General features: G+C 36.9%; 1 protein-coding gene across 1 annotated transcript in view; it reads right to left on the bottom strand.

Annotated features, from left to right (window-relative positions):
• Positions 1-5,537, bottom strand: part of pnt (ETS transcription factor pointed) — a 667,160-nt gene extending 661,623 nt beyond the window's left edge. Inside the window, exon 1 of the mRNA XM_072531991.1 lies at positions 5,374-5,537. The gene's annotated coding sequence lies outside the window, so the exon portion shown is untranslated. The remainder of the gene's footprint in view (positions 1-5,373) is intronic.
• Positions 5,538-21,082: the final 15,545 nt, after the last annotated feature.

Here is a 21,082-nt window from a genome sequence, read left to right on the forward strand (position 1 = left end):
TTCTACGAACCACTGGAAAGCATTAAACAAGACTGTCCTACAAATGACGTAAATATACTAAAAGGAGATTTAAATGCAAAGATAGGCAAGGAAAGGGAATACGCGCCAACCATTGGAAACCACAAGTTATATAAAAAATCGAACAACAACGGAACTTGCCTGATACACTTAGCCGGCTCAATAAACATGGTAGTTGCCAGCACATGTTTTATGCGCAAAGATATATATAAGGGAACATGCAGGATATGAAGTATGTGCAAGACGAGGGGCAAACATAGACTCCTACCACTACGTAGTCCAAACAGAAATAAGAGCTAGAATCCCCAATGCAAAGAAAGTAAGAGAAGTTAAAGAAGATAAACGTTTAACGTAGAAGCGTTAAAAAACTCTGCTTAAGGAAAGTCTGGAAGGTAAGCTAGAGGATCGTACACGTGATATAGTTGAAGATGTTAACAACTATTGGAGGCAGTGTAGAACCATATTGAAATAGGTAGCAACTGAATGTGCACAAGGAAAGCAAAGAAAAAACCAAGCACATACAAGGCTCCAAGGACGAGGAACGTAGAGGAAGAGTATAGGCAGCTAAGTCGAGGCGGAAAACGAATACTAAAAAGAAAGAAGAAGGAACATATAGAAAACCTACTGAAAGAACTAGAGAAGTATAACACACAAATGGAAACGCGAAAATTCTACAAGGTTAACTAGCACAGAAAGGAATCATTGGTGATCAGGAGCAGATACTAGAAAGATTGGCAGACAATTTTGAGGAAAGACTGAGATGAAGTCGCAAGAGGCAGAAATCCAGCTTGAAGGCATGAAAGAGAGAAATAGAACATCCCAACAGAGGAAGAAGTCATCAAAGCAATATAAAAATTGAAAAAAAAAAACAAAGCTCCTGGAGCAGATGTTATTTCTTCCGAGCTGTTAAAACATGACGCAAAAAAACTGACTTGTTGTATAAGTAGGCTAATAGAACTGATTTGGAAGCAGATAAAACTACCAGAAGACAGGAACATAGGTATTATTGCATCTATTCACAAGAAAGGAGACCAAACAATTTGCCATAACTAGAGAGGAATTCGTCTATTGAACTGCTACATATTCACAGTTCTGCTCTACGGAATGGAAGCATTGACACTGACTGTTGCATCTATGAATCGGCTCGAAGCTTTCGAGATGTGGTGTTATAGGCTCCTGCGTAGAATGGGGAAAGAATGTGAAATTCTCATGACCGTCAAAACTAAAAAGTTGGAATATCTAGGACATGTAATGAGAAATCCAGAACGTTACGGCTTTCTCCAGCTGATTCTCCAAGGGAAAGTGAATGGTAAGAGAGGACCGGGAAGAAGACGCATTTCCTGGCTTCAAAATTTGCGAAAGTGGTATAACACGACTACCACTGAACTATTCCGCGCTGCAATAAATAAAGTAAAGATAGCCGTGATGATCGCCAACATCCGGAACTGATAGGCACTTTAAGAAGAAGAAGAAGAAGAGAGGAATTACCCTCCTTATCATGACCTACAAAATATTGGCCTACATTCTTTAATATCGATTATCCAGATATTGTGAAAACATAATAGGCAAATACCAGTGTGGGTTTCAGGAAGAAAAATCAACTATCCATCAAATATTCCTTTTAAGACAAGCTTTGGAAAAAACATATGAGGATGGAGTTGATACCATTTGTTTGTGGATTTTAGATGTGCCTATGATAGTCTAGATAGAAACGCACTATACACAGCCATGGTAGAATTCAATATCACAACATACTGAAATTGGTGAAACAAACTACTCAACAGTTGAGTATCAAGAATTTTCCAGACACAAATAGGACTTCGACAGGGAAATTAGCCTATTGTGCCTTCTATTCAACATTGTCCTAGAGAAAGCTATTAGAGAATCTGGAATAACAACAAGAGGAGCCATTATTATTAGGAGTGTACAAATACTAGCCTATGTGAATGACAAGAAGAAAGGGGTGAACCTGGTCCAATCGTTCACAACATTGGAAGCAGCAGCAAAAGAATGGGGCTACACGTTAGTACTAGTCAAACTAAGTATATGAAGATGACAAATAATAAGCAAGTAGAAAAACCTGAAGATCTAAAGGTTGGAACATATACTTTTGAATGAGTAAGAGAGTTCATATTTATATCTAGGCTCACAAATCAACCAAAGTAAGTAGTACAGTAGCTGCAGAAATTAGCAGACATATATATCTAGCAAAAAGAGCATACTATGGATTAAAAAAACTTTTAATATCAAACATAGTCACAAAAACAAAAATATTGATATACAGAACTCGTATCAAGCCTGTCCTCACTTACACGTCAGAAACATGGACGATGACAAAAAGTGATGAAGAACATTTAGGCTGTTTTGGACATAAAATCCTCAGACATATTTATAAAGGCGTACAGGAAAACGGATTATGGCGTAGGCGCTATAATTTTGAGCTTTATTGCTTTTATAGTGAACCTAATAATGGTAGGTCCATCAAAATAAACAAGCTGCAGTGGCTAGGTCATTTAGAGAGAATGAATGAGATATAGTCATCGAAACATATTTATAACCAAAGACCGGATGAAGTGAGGAGAAGAGGCAGACCCAGAGCACGATTTAAGGACCACATGGAAGATAACTTATGAGTGTTAAGTGTACGGAATTGGAAAACAAAGGCGAACAATAGGAAAGAATGGAAGCTGATCCTAGAAGAGGTCAAGACCCACTATGAGTTGTAGAGCCAATGATGATGATGATGAATCAAGGTAAATAAACAACAAAGTATTAAATGGCATGCCAGAATGTTTGAATATAATACTAAGATGTTACCAACTAAGTATAAGTTTCAAAACTCTAAGACTTTAAACAAGTTTAAAACAAGAAATAGTAAATAAGTATTTTAGTCTACTGTCTGATATATATCTGGCAACCAAGTGTACTCAAAATTAAATTACCAATATGGTAATATATTATGCAGTTCAATGAAGTCACTGTCACTACCAGTATCACATGTATGATCAACTTATTGGATGGCATGGATTATATTCAGTATTCTTTGCATGTATACTGGCATTTTTTCGCTATGTACTAAGTATTTTTGATGGATAGGTAAGACTAGAGTAAAATTGTTGAGGCCAGGAACCCAGTAAAACCAAAATGATGATGATGACTAATTATTTTTTGGAATCTGACTTTAAAGTTTACTTGTTCATGCACAACATTTTTCAACTAGGACCACAGTTATTCAATTCACAGGATTTAAAACAAGTAGTAAAGAGATAACCTTAAAATTCCATGTCCTATGTTCTTAACTAAATTATCAACTGCATAGTCCATTCCAGACAAAATATCCACTTTCAACTTATCAAGCAGTAAGTAGTTGTTCCTTTAGTATAATTTTCCTCAAAGTAAAAATTTTTCTCAATTAAAAATTCTTACATGTCTACTTTATTGGTGTATTTATTTGCAATGTTACACAGTAACCTATAATGGTAAGGTGAATTATTAATATAAGGTGAATATTGGGTTGTCATTTGGGCAATAATTGATGTCTTGAACCATGTTTCAAATAAACTACTGTATATGTCTTGGCAATGGTGCAACTGGTGCAATTTACACCTTGAAAATAATTGTTACAATATCTCTCACTCCAATCCTGTTAAAAAATGGGTAACAAAATACAATACTACTGCCAGCAAGAAGTTTTACTAAGATATTATAGCTATGAAAAGTATTGTCATGTTAGAGCTCATAATAATTCCATGTTCTTATTTTGTTTATCTTCCTTTCTAATGATGATAGACTGCATAAAATGTTGGGTTTTCCCATCTCCTAGAATTTGCCATACTTTATACATGTAATATTTAAAATACATGTTTAAAAATGAGAGTATCTCTTACAATGTTTGTTTTTATCAGTTTATCAGGGGAAATTTTTGCAGGATTAGTGAGAAATTACTGTTATCATATTTTTTGGAAACTGATAAATATTTCAATTTAATTTCAATTCAACCCCCCCCCCCCCACGCCCCATTTAACAATGGTTGAAAACATAAGTGAAGTAGGACCTTAGAATGTGTGATGGATTCAAGAGTTACTTGATGGAAATTCATTTTATATAACAATAAAAGACTGAAAACATTGTTTTCAAAACTTCCATAAAATGTATTATAATAACTTATCAATGCAGCTGCTTCAGTAGAGTGCCTCTCTCAAGTGAAAGGCACTCTGTGGAAACATCTGTAGTAATAAGATATTATACCTAATACATTTTGTGGAAGTTTTCAAAACAAACCTTAGAATGTACTTAATCTTTTACCAATTTTTTATGTATTTCCAGCATTGGTCTTTAAGAAAAAGAAAAGACACATGGAATTTTCAGTACTACCTATCCTGATAATAACAAAAATAAGTAGTTTCAACAGTGAAGGAATTGTCTATAAGCAACAGAGCTAGAGCACCAGCTTTTTATATCTTCAGATGATGAATCTTCAAATAATACTGGGTTATTAACATTGTGGATAAATGAGGAGGATTCAATTATTGCATTCAATAACAATCAAAATCTGACAATCTGACCAAGAAAGTTGTAATGGAGAAATGAACTCATTCTTACATAAAGAAGCTCAGAAGCTGTCAATAATTATTGTAGTAATATTTACAAAATACAGAAAACATGTAAGTGATTTGAATAAGTTAAACTTTGATCGTGTTATATTTTTTTTAATAAATTTTCTTACTTTAAATAATATGAATAATGTTTTATTTCCCTAATCATAGAATTATTACAAATTAACAAAATGCATTTTCAGTTTAAGTTTATACAAAACATACCTATCTTTTAAATGAAATTCTCTAGTGACCTTACTTAAGTTTATCAATAACAATTTTATGGTGTTATGGAGAAATTACTGTTATCAGTTATTTTAGAAACTGATAAGTCTGAGATTAACATAAATTATAGGTATTAAAATATTTATTGAATACAGGTATAGGGATCTTAATTTCAGTGATGACAAAAACTTCAATAAGAACACGAAATGTTGGAAAGACGCCAAATACATTAAACACAATGATTTCAGAAACAATTTTAAGCATATCCAGTAGCATCAATATTATAAATCAGCGCAAATTGGCATCTGTGCAATAAAAATTTCCAGGTACTCACTTAAACAAACAATATTACAAAAATTTTAGAAAATTTGTTTTATAAAATGTATTAAAATTGAACCACTCAGATTTAAAATAAAAATATTCTAAAAATCATAGTTCACTTGTGCCAGCCTCCCACAATTTTGTTTGGTTAGAAAACAAACACAGCTGAACTAACCTCTCAAAACTTTTTTTGAAAAATATGTAAGAAACTTACATTGCATCGACCTAAGTCCACGTTTTCTTGTAAACAAAAGGTATCACACTTTTTATCACAATGTTCACAGATAAGTCACTGAAAATACACAAAAATACACAAGAAAAAGTTTTAAAATAACGACTCGAGAAACTCACGTCTCGAAAGTCTAACGATGAATGAATGAATACTATAGGGGAGGGGATACGTTGCCTGACGGCTGTAATGCTATCTCTTTTGCTCTTTCGCTAATTGCTGACAGTGTAAATATAAACTAAATTGAACTTGTGAAGAGTTCCTTCATGCATTTTGATATTATGTTATTCATACAGTGGCTGGATTGAATTCTGATTTTTTTATTTGGCATCTTGTCATTTTTAGATATCATGAGTCTAACAGATATCAGCAAAGTTTAATAACATTCTTGTTTATTTTCAAAATAAAAAATCAGAATTTTAAATTATTGTATTTTGGTTCATATTTGCTGTAAATAAACTTCAGTAACTGAACTAATAAAAACTATACCTATTCATTCAAGTAGCGAATGAAATTGGAAGTTTTGGAGAAAAATCTTAGTAATAACATAAAAATGAGACAATGAGAATTCGTAATGATATTAAAAGTATTTACGTAAAATGTGTATTAATATTAACAAGTAGGAAATTTATATAACTGTTATAATATTAAACTATGCCGTCAGCAGATAGTTCTTACACTAACAAATCCTAACCATGATTATTACGGGGTGAGCTAAGACGAGTTTCCATAACTCCTTAAATCTGGATGCTCATAGCTAAGGTACGGTAAACAGAAGAGTCCCTGTTCCGCAAGCACTACTGTCGTAGTGCTTGCTCCCGTACCTTGTGAAAACTAATTTTTACGAAATCCAAAGTCGAAAAATCTGGACGAAAAATAAGAACGATTAGGAAAATTATGAAATGATTTGAAAATATAGTTAAGTACACCTGGAACGTCCATATACTATTTTCTTCTTTTGGTGCCTATCCTCTGTGGATGTTGGCAATCACGTACGTCCATACAACTTTGGTGACAGCTGCTCTAAATAGACGTATGGTAGTCATTACTGCCCTCTGTCTGATGTTCTTCAACCACGATGTCCTTCTGCGCCCTAGAGATCTTTTGCCTTCTATCTTGCCTTGTAAAATTAGTTGAATTAGTTGATGCTTCTCATTGCGCATTACATGCCCTAAGTATATCATCTTTCTGATTTTCACGATACGCATAATTTCCAGATCTTTATTCATACGTTGGATCACGGTGTTGTTTGTAACATGGTGGATATAGGAAATTCTGAGCATGCGGCGGTAGCACCACATTTCGAAGGCTTCTAATCGTTTGGATGTTGCCTCCGTCAAGGTCCAGGCTTCGACTCCATATAAAAGGGTAGAAAATACATAGCATCTCAAGACTCGTGTTCTTATATCAATGTTCAGGTGCATATTACATAAAATCTTCCTGAGGCGATTGAATACAACTCTTGCCTTTTCTATACGACATCTTATTTCCTGTGAGTGGTCCCATTCCTTATTTAGGCTGCATCCAAGGTATGTAATTTTGTCGATTATTTTCAAGGGTTCATTATTAGCTGTGAATTGGTGCTGTATTACGTCGTTTTTACTTACTACAGCTTCCCTGAACAGTATTTCCGAGTAAGTATTGAACAACGTCGGTGATAAAATGCGGAACTGACGTACTCCCCGTTTTATCGTGAATTTACGTGAGATTTCGTTGTCTACTCGTACAGTTGCCCTTTGCTGTAAGTATAAATTTTTAATTAGGCGTAAATCTTTGTCATCAATACTAGATTCTTTCAGTATCTGAAATAATTTTTTTACTTACTACAGCTTCCCTGAACAGTATTTCCGAGTAAGTATTGAACAACGTCGGTGATAAAATGCGGAACTGACGTACTCCCCGTTTTATCGTGAATTTACGTGAGATTTCGTTGTCTACTCGTACAGTTGCCCTTTGCTGTAAGTATAAATTTTTAATTAGGCGTAAATCTTTGTCATCAATACTAGATTCTTTCAGTATCTGAAATAATTTTTGATGTTGCACCTTGCCAAATGCTTTTTCAAAGTCTATAAAGCATGCGTAGACTTCGCAATTTACGTCTCGAGCTCTTTGTATCAATACTTGTATGGAAAATATGGCCTCTCGCGTTCCCAGTCCGCTTCTAAACCCAAACTGAACACTGCTAATGTTTTCTTCAAATATTTTATATATGCGAGATTTAATAACAGAAAGAAGGATTTTGAGTGCATGGCTCATTAAGCTTATTATTCTGTAATCAGAGCATCTGGTTTCATTTGCCTTTTTGGGGAGAGGGATGGAGGTGGAAACTAGCCAATCTGTAGGAAATTCTGCAGTTTCATAGATTTTGTTCAGTAGACTCGTTAGGAGTTTGAGTTGGTTGTTTTCAAATAGTTTCAATATTTCAGCTTGTACGTTATCAGGTCCAGGTGCTTTGTTGGTTTTTAGTCTTTATACTGCATATGTTACTTTACTGAGCGTTATTTCTGGTCCTGAACATCCAGAAACACTAACTTATGTCTCTTGTTATTCCTTGAATAAATCTTCCATGTATTGCCTCCTATATCGAGAAATACAAAAGTAGAACTCTACAAAACAATAATACGTCCAGTCCTAACATATTGTAACGAACAAGCTTATTTCGACGTATATATCCCCATATACCGGTTGGATCTCTAGACGATGATGTGTGTTCGAGAATGTTCCTGATGTATCGACCGGCTGACCCGATCGAGGAGTTCAATACAACTGAGAATAGAGGTGGATTAATCCAGAATATTCTAGTATATAATAACTTGTATATATAAGCTGCGCTGATATTAGTTTAGTTAGTTGATAAGATATTATCGTACTGGAAACTTATAAATAAATATATTTACATAAATTAGAACCGCTCGTTCTATTGGTAAAATGCTACAGTGATGTTACGGTGTGAAGTAATTTATTTATTTAAAAATAAATTCAACAGCGACTTTTGAAAAAGACTTTTGGACTTTTAAAAAGTATTGTTCGTCGGGAAAATCCTCGTAGTTCGTTAGTGATGTTCGTAAGAAAGAACATTGGTAAAGTACGTGTGTGCCTGGCCAAAGATGTTGCTAGTAGAACTTTCAGTAAAACAGTTGCGTGAGCAACTAGAAGAACGCGATGAAGACTGCAGCGGATCCAAGAAGATCCTTCAACAACGATTGAAGGATGTTCTCAACAAGAATGGAGATGACCCAGACATTCCAGTTTCATTCAGCAGAAGAAGCAGGTTTAACGAAAATAAAAAATGTTTCTCAAATGATCGAAGAATTTCTAGCAAGAATAATGATAAATTTGAAAATGTTTCTAGAAGATTCGACGAGAAATTGAAAATGTTTCTCAAACGATGAAAAACACTTCTAGAAAGAACAATGAGGAATTCGAAGAAGTTTCTAGAACATTCGATGAGGTAGAAGAGAAGATCAAATAGTTAGAGAGCATGATAACCAATTCGAAAGTGGTACCACCAGTTAACGCAGTAGTTTTAGATCCTGTAATAAAAGAAAAATCACCTAAACACGAAAGGACACATCATATGAGATTCAAATTGCCACCATTTGATGGGAAGTCTTTTTGGTCCATATACCTTAGACAATTTGAAGCTATTGGGACAGCCAATCATTAGACAGAACAAAAAAAGGCTGTTTACTTGACTGCTGGTTTACTAAGTGATGCTGCGGATATCCTAAGATCGATTACTAAGTATCAAGAAAAATGTTGCCAGACCTTGTTCACTCGACTAGACAAACGTTACGGAGATTCCTATCTACAACAAGTCTACAAAGCACATCTAAGAAGTAAAATTCAACGAGCAAGTGAAAATTTGCAAGAGTTTGAAGCAGATGTTGCTCGTATAGTGCAGTTGGCGCATTTGGAGGTACCAGACAATATTTTGGAAGAAATTGCTGTAGATACCTTCGTCAGTGGACCGAAAGTTTTAGATCAAGCACTCGCTATTGTCTTGGAACATAAAACAGCTAGTCAAACTTCACGGAGCCATCGAGTAAGAACTACTGAAGAAGGCGACGAACTAAACGATGAACGTCTGGAGGAAATGGTACGAAAAGTAGTTAGTAACACGATGCCGAAGAGACATGAGCCCAGATGTTGGAAATATGATGACGTAGGCCATGTAGCCATGTAGATGACATTATTGCTAGAAAATGATACAACAGTCGGAAAACTAGAACTTGGTTGACACCAAGGGACAACTGCCGACCTCGAGAAACAAAGCCCACATTGTAAGGCTTAGAAGAGCAGCTGGTGAGCTAATTAATACATATGGCGAGGTTAATATATCATTAACCATTGACCAGACCACAGTTAAACACAGAGTATTAATTGCAGAGATCTCCGACGAGTTCATATTGGGGATGGATTTACTAAGAAAAGTTAGGGCTGTATTGAATGTCAAAGATGGAGTTCTCGAGATCAATTGTGAAAAGTTGCCGTTTCATGAAGACAAAGATGTTATCAGCTCACTAACTACTTATGACGTAACAATGCCCGGTAATAGTGAGAAAATTCTGATGACCAGACTTGATGGTCACTGCCGAGAGGGAAGTTTAAGGATGGTCGAAGATGTGGATAATGCGCAGTTCCTAACGGCAAAAGCTTTGGTGAGAGTTGGAGATGTCCTTCCTGTAAGAGTTATGAATTTAAAGGGAACTGCTATTAAGTTAGGTAGAAGAACTTTGATCGGATAGTGTGTTCCCGTGGCTTCGATTTGTTCTATGAATACTAATGAGAAATTATGGAAATCTAGGTATTCAAAGGAGCTTGTTTAGATGGTGATTAAAACATGTCAAAATCTGGATGATGAACGAACGAAAAAAGTGAAGTGAAATAGTAACTAAGAAAGATAGTTATCCTTTGCACAGAATAGTTGATACATTGGTATACTCTCTCCGGTTCTCGTTGGTTCTCGACGGGCGAGCATATCCATAAATACTTGTATGGCAGAAAGTTCCTTCTTCGCACGGATCACGCCGCTTTAAAATGGCTCCTTCAATTCCGTCATACAGAAGGCCCTTTGGGGCCAAATGGCAAAATGATTAGAACGATTACAAGAATATGATTACGAGATCGAACACCGGGCTAGAAGAGTTCACTTAAATGCTGATGCTCTTTCGAGACGGCCGTGCAGTGCAAATTGTAATAACTGTTTTAAATTGGAGGAACGACTTTGCCCCGTGAGACGAACCACCATCATTAATGATCAATGGCAGCTTTAACAGCTACAAGACGCCCCCAAGCAGATGATCCATATATAAAAAGAGTATTGGATTGGATGCATCGAAGTGAGGGACCTACTTGGCAAGATATTAGTGCATGTAGTCCAGAACTCAAATCTTACTGGAACCGATGGAATTGCCTAGTACTAAAAGATGATCTTCTGTATAGAACCTTTGAGAACGATGATGGTACAGAATCTAAGCTTCAGTTGATTGAAGTAAAGTGTAAGAAGTATTGCGTCAGTTCCATGACGGTACATCAGGCGGACACTTTGGCCACATGTTGTAAGAAGATGGTGCCGGAAATGTGAACTGTGTGCAACCAGTAATCGTCCAGTTTGTAAAAAGAGGGCACTTATGAAATAGTACAATGTTGGTAGTTCTATAAAAAGAGTAGCAATCGACATCGCAGGTCCATTTCCAGAAACGAATGATGGAAATAAATATGTCCTGGTAGCCATGGATTATTGTTACGTAAAAATATGAGTCATATTTAAAAAACCTGTAAACATGTTTTTATTCACATGTTTATGTTTTAGATTTTACGAGAGGCTTCTATCTACCTGAACCGGTCGAGACGATGACCCGGATTTACCTTCTGGACGAGCCGATACCAGTTTACCGCTAGTCGAGAGGGCTGTCGATGATTCTAGCTTAACGGTACTGGCATATAAAACAGGAGCTTTCATGGAAGGGAACAGTTAGTTAAATCTGAAGACTCGCGCCCGCGATTTTAATTGTAGCGTTCGTATAAAATAAATTATGTATTATTGAGTAGTTAAATAAATTAATATAAGTTATCGTGCTTTTTAATAAATTAAAATAAGAACCTTTTAATAAAGACTTTATAAATTGAATAAAGCCAACAGTTAAATAAATATCATTTCAATGGTGTCGGAAGTGAAATAAAAGTAAATTAGACTTATAGTAATCATACTTATAGTAATCATAACAAGTATTGTTCCGAAGTGAATATAAAATAAATTGTGAAAATGGCTACGATTTATGAGCTGACAGTGACTAATTTAAGAAGACATCTTGAAGACAGAGAATTAGCTTCTACCGGAAAAAAGGCTGAGTTAGTCCAACGACTAAAGAACGCTTTGCTAGAAGAAGGACTAGATCCTGAGACTTATATATTTGAAGATGCTGTCCTCTCGTCGATTTCGAAAGTTTCTGGTGATGTAGCCAAAGTTTCTGGTGATGTAGCCAAAGTTTCTCATGATGTAGCCACAGTTTCTGGTGACATCGCATCATTAGAGAACAAAGTTTCTGGTGACATCGCATCATTGGAGAACAAAGTTTCTAACGAGATTTCTTCTTTGGAAAGCAAAGTTTCTGCTAACATCTCTTTGGAAATCTCTAAAGTCACTTCTGAGATGTCTGCCCTCGACGATAGAATGTCGTCGTTAAAAAACCAAGTTGCTGCCGATATGTTGGCTTTCGAAGAAAAGATATGGAAAGAGATGGAAAAGAAGCTGGAGGAAACAGGGACAGCAGAGAGAGGAAACAATCCGATTACAGTGGAGATAAAAGAAGACGAGACGAAATGTAAGTTGGAGACAAGGCCGAAATTTGAAGGAAGTGGAGGTTCTATTCATGTTAAAGTCCCAACTTTCGACGGAAAATCATCATGGAACAACTACATGAAACAGTTCGAATCAGCCGCAAGAGCGAATGGATGGTCTGAAAAAGAAAAGGCTGTAAACCTGACTATCGCTCTTCGAGGAGATGCCTTAGATGTGCTTCAGACCATAGCCGTAGAAGAGACAGATGATTTCGAACAACTTAAGAAGAGGTTAAATATGCGATATGGCCACGAACATTTGGAGCATGTATATCAGTCGCAGCTTAAAAATCGTAGACAGAAGAAAGATGAGGCTCTTCAAGAATATGAGGTAGATATTGCCAGATTAGTACGATATGCTTATCCAACAGCTCCCGAAGACATGATGGAAAAATTGGCCGTTCAAACGTTTATTGATGGTCTTCGTGATCATGAAATGCAGAGAACACTGCGATTAGCTCGTCACAAAACGCTGGTTGATGTCTTATCCGCCGCCCTCGAATACGAGTCAGCTACGCAGGCCTCTGGAGGGTACAGTAAAGCTAGGACTGTAAAAGAGGAAGGAGATGAAGATAAACTTGACCAGCTCGTTAATATGATGAAAAGCATGACATGCAAGAAAAAGAAGACCATAAAATCAAGAAACTCACCATCAGGAAAACCAGAACGAGGCAGGCTTAGGGGGGCAGCTCCGACCCGGAACTCTTCCACAGACCCTCTCATACTAATAGCTTCTTTGAAATGTCGTGAAGATAGTGTATATGTAGATGGAGACATAAATGGTAAAAAGCATACGTTGTTGGTGGATACCGGAGCGACCAGAACCATTATACGCCCGACAGTTATAAACAGCCGAAAGAAACTGTTACCAACGACAATTGGGAAGTTGTCGTTACCAACGAAATCCAGGTACAATTGGGAATTGGAGCAGAAAAGTTCGTCCATACTGTTATAGTTGCTGACATCGAAGAGGATGTTATATTAGGAATGGACGTAATGAATATGCATGGATTCCAATTGGATTTTAAGAATAAGGTAATCAAAGTTGGCAACGAGGAGGTATTTCTTCATCCACATAATGACAACACTGTGCAAGCAGCCATTACAGAAGATACAGTCGTGCCTGCGAGAAGCGAAACGCACCTAGGTCGCGCGACTACAGGGAATTGTAGACGAAGGGACACCTGTTATGATGGAGCCTTGGAACCACGACGATGAGGTTGGCCGTGGAATCATAATTGGAAAGGAATTGGTGACTTCGGCTAAAGAAATTCCTGTGAGACTTATCAATGTCAACGACTACCCAGTGACCATCAAGAAAGAGACAAAGGTAGGAACTTGTGTACCTGTGACATCCATAATCCGTCAAGCGACAACATCTGATAATTCCAACGACAAATTCGACCAAATGGTTGCAGTTGCAGGACAGTCTCTGAATCAGATTGAGAAAAGGAAATTAAGGGAATTTCTTCGGCAGTATCGTGATATTTTCGTACCGAAAGGAGGAAAGACGGAAAGAACTACCGTTGTTAAGCATAAAATTGATACTGGTAATGCTAAGCCAATTCGTCAAACAGCTCGACGATTACCACAGGCGAAAAGAGAGGAAGCTGAAACGATTGTTCAGGAAATGAAGAAAGACGGGGTGATAGAACCTTCTACGAGCCCATGAGTCTCTCCGGTGGTCCTGGTTAAGAAGAAAGACGGAACGACGAGGTTCTGTGTGGATTACCGTTTGCTGAACAACGTTACCAAGAAAGATAGTTATCCTCTGCCTCGGATCGATGACACATTGGACACATTGGCTGGAAGTAAACTATTTTCTACTTTGGATTTGAAGTCTGGATACTGGCAGGTAGAAATGGACCCAGTAGATAAAGAAAAGACAGCCTTCACCACAGGATCTGGATTGTGGCAATTCAACGTTATGCCATTTGGACTCTGTAATGCTCCTGCGACATTTGAGAGGCTTATGGAAAATGTGTTGAGAGGGTTATCGTGGAAAACATGCCTGGTTTATTTAGATGACATAATCGTCTTGGGAGAGACATTCGAAGAACATTTGAAGAATTTAGAAAACGTTTTTAATAGAATTAAAGCTGCCCAATTGATGCTAAACCCCAAGAAGTGCCAGCTATTTCAGGGTAAAGTCAATTATCTGGGTCATATAGTCAGTAAAGAAGGAGTGGCCGTGGATAAGGGAAAAATCGATTGCATTAAGGAATGGCCAAAACCAACTGACAAACATCAAGTGAGAAGTTTTCTTGGACTATGTACTTACTACCGGAGGTTTATTAAGAAGTTTGCAGATATCGCTAAGCCATTAACGCGACTTACAGAGGAAGCAAGAGAATACCGCTGGAATACAGATTGCCAAAATGCCTTTGAGACCTTAAAAAAACATCTAATAACAGCACCAATTTTAGGGTATCCACTGCCAGAAGGAGAGTTCATCTTAGATACGGATGCAAGTAATGTGGGAATTGGAGGAGTGCTGTCTCAGATTCAAGGAGGACAGGAACGAGTCCTCGGATATTTTAGTAAAGTTCTTTCAAAACCTGAGCGGAATTATTGCGTCACGAGAAGAGAACTTCTAGCAGTAGTTAAATCAGTAGAGCACTTCTATCAATACATCTATGGCAGAAAGTTTCTAATCCGAACCGACCATGCCGCCCTTAAGTGGTTGATGCAGTTTAAGAATCCAGAGGGGTCAGATAGCCAGGTGGATCGAACGACTCCAAGAATACGATTTTAAGATTGAGCACCGGGCCGGAGTTAGCCACAGAAACGCTGATTCTCTTTCCAGAAGGCCATGCCCAGCAGAGTGTTCCCACTGCAACAAAACGGAATCCAAGGAAGCAGCAGTGCTAAGAACGACGATTGTCAACGACGACTGGACGCCTACTAAGATAAGGGAAGAACAAGAGAGAGATCCAGTTATACAGAAAATCCGAAAATGGAAAGAGGAAAACCGTCGACCACCTTGGCAGGAAATATCAAACCTATGCTCAGTAGTTAAGACGTATTGGGCCCAGTGGGACTCATTTATCATCGAAGATGACTTGCTCAAACGAGTCCTGGAAAATGATGACGGTTCAGAGAAGAGAAGACAGTTGGTGATCCCAAAGAGCAGAATAGCCGAAGTACTTCGTCAGTTACACGACAGTCCATCGGGAGGGCATTTTGGTGTAAAGAAAACCCTTCAGCGAATTCGGGAACGGTTTTATTGGATGAACAGTTCCGACGACGTAAAAGACTGGTGTAAGAAATGTACTATTTGTGCCACGAGTAACGGGCCTTACCGAAAAAGGAGAGCTCCTATGAGACAATATAATGTTGGAAGCCCGTTTGAAAGAATAGCTTTGGAAATCGCTGGGCCATTTCCAGAAAGTGAAAATGGAGGCAAGTACATGTTGGTAGTAATGGATTACTTTACTAAGTGGGTCGAGATTTACGCACTTCCAGACCAGAAGGCCACCACCGTTGCAGATAAGTTGATCCAAGAATATATCAGCCGATTTGGAGTGCCTTTGGAGATACATAGTGACCAAGGCAGGAACTTCGAAAGCGATCTATTCCAAGGAATATGCGATAGACTAGGCATGAAGAAAACAAGAACTACAGCATATCATCCGCAATCTGATGGTATGGTAGAACGGATGAATAGGACAGTCGGCAAGTATTTGACAAAGATGGTGTCCGATCATCAGCGAGACTGGGACCAATACCTTCCGTTCTTCACAATGGCCTACAGATCTGCTGTTAACGAATCAACAGGCCAGACACCAGCCAGAGTCCTATTCGGACGCGAAATGCGACTACCTTGTGATCTAGAATTTGGGTGTCGACCTGGACAAGATGTAGCAGGTGAAGATTATGTGATCAAATTACGAAGAAGAATGGACGATGTACATGAGTTGGTCCGTTCCCACCTTCAGATCGCTAGCGACCGAATGAAGAAACGGTACGATACACAAGCCGAAAAGGGTTGCTTTAAGAAGAACGACAAGGTCTGGCTCTATAATCCCAAGAAGCGAAAAGGTTGTTCTCCCAAATTGCAGCAGTTTTGGGAAGGCCCATACCTAATTATGGAGAAGATCAACGATGTCATCTACCGAATAAACAAGATTCCGAGGGGAAAGCCCTGATGATAGTACACCATAACCGGCTGGCGTCTTTCGAAGGTGACCACGGCGTAGATGAAGAAGTGGAAGTAAACCAAGTCCAAGACGTGTCTGACCTCACGTTTGAGGAATTCATGGGTGCCTATGGAGGTACCGGTAAAGCAAGACACGGTGTTACCACTGAAGAAAAGCAAGATCTACTCGCGCTCCCCGATGACTACTCACTGGCCCTTACCATCCCGGCCAGTATCAAAGACGCACCAGGGTTGGCATCCGTCTTTCGAAGGAAGTTTGGTCGAGTTGCAGAACTTCAATGCCAGGTGCCAGCTCCCGGTAAAACCTTGAAACTCCAAGATACATCACGTTACCTTTTCTATCTGGTAACAAAAGACACTGGTCGTGACCAACCTACCTACCGAAATGTATGGGAAGCCTTACTTCAATTGAGAGGGCACGTACTAGAGTCCGACGTGCAAAAGTTAGCCATGCCAAAGTTGGAGTGCTGCCAATTAGATTGGAGGGTTATCCGGGAATATGGTGGAGGAGATCTTTAAAGACACCAAAGTCCAGGTGTTAGTCTGTTGCAATCCGCATAGTTACTGGTGCGGAGAGAAAACCGTCCCTTGTCATTGTTATACAACTGGAAGTTGTAAAAGAGGGTCCAGTTGCCGATACCAGCATACCGTTCCCGTTCTAGTCCCGACAAGGTTCCAGGAGGAACCATCTTTTGAGAGGGGGGCAATGTTACGTAAAAATATGAGTCATATTTAAAAAACCTGTAAACATGTTTTTATTCACATGTTTATGTTTTAGATTTTACGAGAGGCTTCTATCTACCTGAACCGCTCGAGACGATGACCCGGATTTACCTTCTGGACGAGCCGATACCAGTTTACTGCTAGTCGAGAGGGCTGTCGATGATTCTAGCTTAACGGTACTGGCATATAAAACAGGAGCTTTCATGGAAGGGAACAGTTAGTTAAATCTGAAGACTCGCGCCCGCGATTTTAATTGTAGCGTTCGTATAAAATAAATTATGTATTATTGAGTAGTTAAATAAATTAATATAAGTTATAGTGCTTTTTAATAAATTAAAATAAGAACCTTTTAATAAAGACATTATAAATTGAATAAAGACAACAGTTAAATAAATATCATTTCATTATTTTACAAAATGGACTGAGGCTTATGCGATAACAAATCAAGAAGCTGCTACCTTTCCAAAGGTACGTGTTAAAGAATTCTTTAGCCGATTTGGTGTTCCCTTGGAGATCCACTCCGACCAAGGGCGAAACTTCGAGTCAACCCTTTTCCAAAACGTTTGTAAATTGAATGGTGTCAATAAGACCAGAACGATACCCCTGCATCCTCAATCAGATGGAATGGTCGATGGAATGGTAATGTCCTACGCTCGGCCTTAAATAGAACTACAGGCCAGACTCCAACCTGCCTGATGTTGGGTCGTCAAGTTAGTTTGCCCTGCGAGCTAAAGTTTGGCAGCAGACCTTTCGAAGAACATGTTGCAAGCGAAGAATATGTAGACCGCCTGAAGTTAAGTATGAACACCATTCATAAACTTGCCCGACACATCCAGTTAGCCAAGTGACAGCATGAAAGATCAATATGATTCTCGATGCACTCAACAATATTGGCAATATCATTTTAAAGTCGTCTATTTTAAAATGTATAATGTATGTCTGAATTGTCAATATAGATGAGTCTATAAAATTAAATTATTAGAAGAATTTTTCACTAAGTAACAAAAAACAAAATTTGTTTAATTTACTAATGTTTGTATTTTGAGAACGATTTCCGAAGTGGAAATTGAAACGTCAATAAACGTATTTTAACCTTTAATTGTGGCTTATTCCCATTTAAATAGTAATTAATTTAAAATGCCACAAGAAAATAGCTTCAGAACAATATAAAGACATGAGAAATATGAGAATACGTGCTTGGCGGGGGAAGGCGATGGATATGGACGACTTGGATATAAATTCTTGGGGAGGCTAGGACCCACGCAGGGTTGTAAAGCCAGAATGATGCTGATCCCCAGGGATAATCAGCAAAATAGAAAAGCAGTTTCGCGAGCATAAATATGTAAGGCAGATAAAAAAGCGTCTGTCAATGCAATAAGTGATGATGCCAAATTGGATATTAGGCTTGAATTTAAGGAAAACCCACATACTTCTAGTCGAAATAGAGCCCCAATGTTTGATGTCAGCCATTCATCGATTATTAGAACATTAACACAAAATAAAATGCATCCCTATAAAATGATACCAATTCAGGAACTCATGGAAGACGACTTTAATAGGAGAAAGTATGTTTGTGAACAAATGACGGCACTGTGAGATAACATGTTGTGACAAACCTATATCTTCATCCAGAAAACCCTTAAGTTCCAGATATGATATACTTTCAACAAGATGGAGCACCGCCCCATTACCAAATCAATGCTCGGCAGTACCTCAACCGAATATTTCCAATCGGTCAATAGGGAGGCGAGGATCGATGGGATGACCAACACGATTTCCTAATCTGACGCCGTTAGACTTCCTCTTAGACTAGACCTCGACTTGAGCTGACTTAAAAAAACGAATAACGCTGGCGATATGATCGGCCACGCCTGAGATGTTGAATAACGTTAGAAGAAATTTCTATTTAAGATAAGGAAGTTGCCAATACATTCGCGGCGAGTCTTTTGAACATCTACATTCACATGAATGTATTTTTTGTTTTTTACATTTACACTATCACTAATTAGTTTTTCAGTGTATTGTAGCCAATTTTTGTTCTGAGATAATTTTCTTTTTTTTTAAGTTACTTTGTGCAATAAATCTAAAAACACGTAATATTTCCAAAACAGTTAAATATAGGTATGGGATATTGTACATGAGATATATCCAGAATATTCTGAGGAATCCAAAAATTAAATTATATACAGGGTGTTGTATTTGAAGTAATAAAGTTAGTATTGGCCACTGTTACATGACACACCCTGTATGAAAAGTTTTTATTTTAAAAATTGCCCAATTAAAAATAACAATTGACAGGTCCAAGTGTTTTTTTAAAAACTTCTCCATTTATTAATGATCGAATTTAGTCAATTTGGCTGCTCCACCCTGTAGACATTGCTTTACAGAAAATCTTTTATCCTTACTCATTAAAATAGCATTTAGTAAAAGTCTTTATTATTCACAGTATCTGAGATACGATTTTTCAAAGTTCGCCACTTATGCCATTTTTGAGTCATTTTTCCTATTTTTTCGCAAAAATTGTTCAATAACTATTTTCTACGCAGTTTTAGGTATATGCAATAGTACATTAAATAGAAAGAAAAAATAATTACCTTTAAAATGGTCTACTGTAGAAGACACTAGGACTAATTTTAAAATAGGCCAAAACCTCGCAAATTTTTCGGAAAACACCGATTTGTATAAAAATTTGGGATTACTTTCAACTTACCTTCTACTTCAAATCTATATTGTGCCGATGTGCGCTTTTTATTTTTTAAGGGTAAAAACTACCCCTTATTGCCAAAATCTATAAAAAAAGCTTAAAGAGTGAACTTTGTTTCAGATGAATTAAATAATAATTGTCTGATACTCTAACTATAATTGTTAACTATTTAAATCCTTTAAAAATCCATTTTTAAGGGTGAAAACTACCCCTAATAGCTCAAATTTCTAAAAAGCTTAAGAAAAATAAAATGTGGATCGGATGATTTAGGTTATAACAGTTTGATGTTCTTAATATAATTTCTGAGTATTTCAACCCTTTAAATTTATTTTTTAAGGGTGAAAACTACTCATTGTTCCGAGCTCTACAAAAAAGTTTATAAACAGTGAAATTTGGTTAAGATGAATTGAATATTGATATTTTGGTGCTCTAAGTATAATTTTTAAATATTTCAACCCTTTGAAAATTAATTTTTAAGGGTTAACAGTAGACCCTCATTGCCAAAATGTCTTAAAAATCTTAAGATAACAAAATTTTGTGTGAGTTACGTAATGATAATCGAAACCTAAAATTTATACAACCCTTTAATATATATCTTTACAATAATTATAATAATACAATTTCACATACAAATCTTTGAAAATTATCAAATATTTATAAATCAAATCTCACATATATTCTACATTATTTTTTACCTTTCTGTAAAAAAGCATTTTGTAGGTTTTTATATTAAATCCTCTTAAAGGTTTCAGTTTCAAAAATGGCTGACTTTGAAAGGGTTGGTAAAGGTAGTTTTTGCATGGTAGTACAAGTTTTAGTTGTCAATACGTCACTATGTCACTCAATTTTTACCATATAAAAAATTTTCGCAAACCAAATTCTTGAAAATTAAAAAAGCTACAATTTTATATATAAACATTTTTTTCGTATCCCTAATGCTAATCTTTCTATTTTGAAGAAAATGACATTTTTTACCAAACTACAAAAATTCTTTATTCGCCTTTAATTCCATTTTTTTAAAAACTAATCATCCCAAGGTCAAACTTCTAGAATGTATTAATAATACATAAATAAAGAAAGCTGAACAAGATCAATGACTAATTTTAATTAGGGTGGTAATTAAGGGGTTGTTTCCGCTCACTTTCTCGCTGAAAAAAATTGGAACTGACTTTCTTTTCATCATAAGACATTTAATTTTGTGCTAGAGACTTTTTTAAATACGTTAAATCAGTTTCGATGTTATCTTCGAAAAATGCATAGTTTTC

The sequence above is a fragment of the Diabrotica undecimpunctata genome, chromosome 5 (genome assembly GCF_040954645.1).
Source record: "Diabrotica undecimpunctata isolate CICGRU chromosome 5, icDiaUnde3, whole genome shotgun sequence".
Lineage (NCBI taxonomy): Eukaryota > Metazoa > Arthropoda > Insecta > Coleoptera > Chrysomelidae > Diabrotica > Diabrotica undecimpunctata.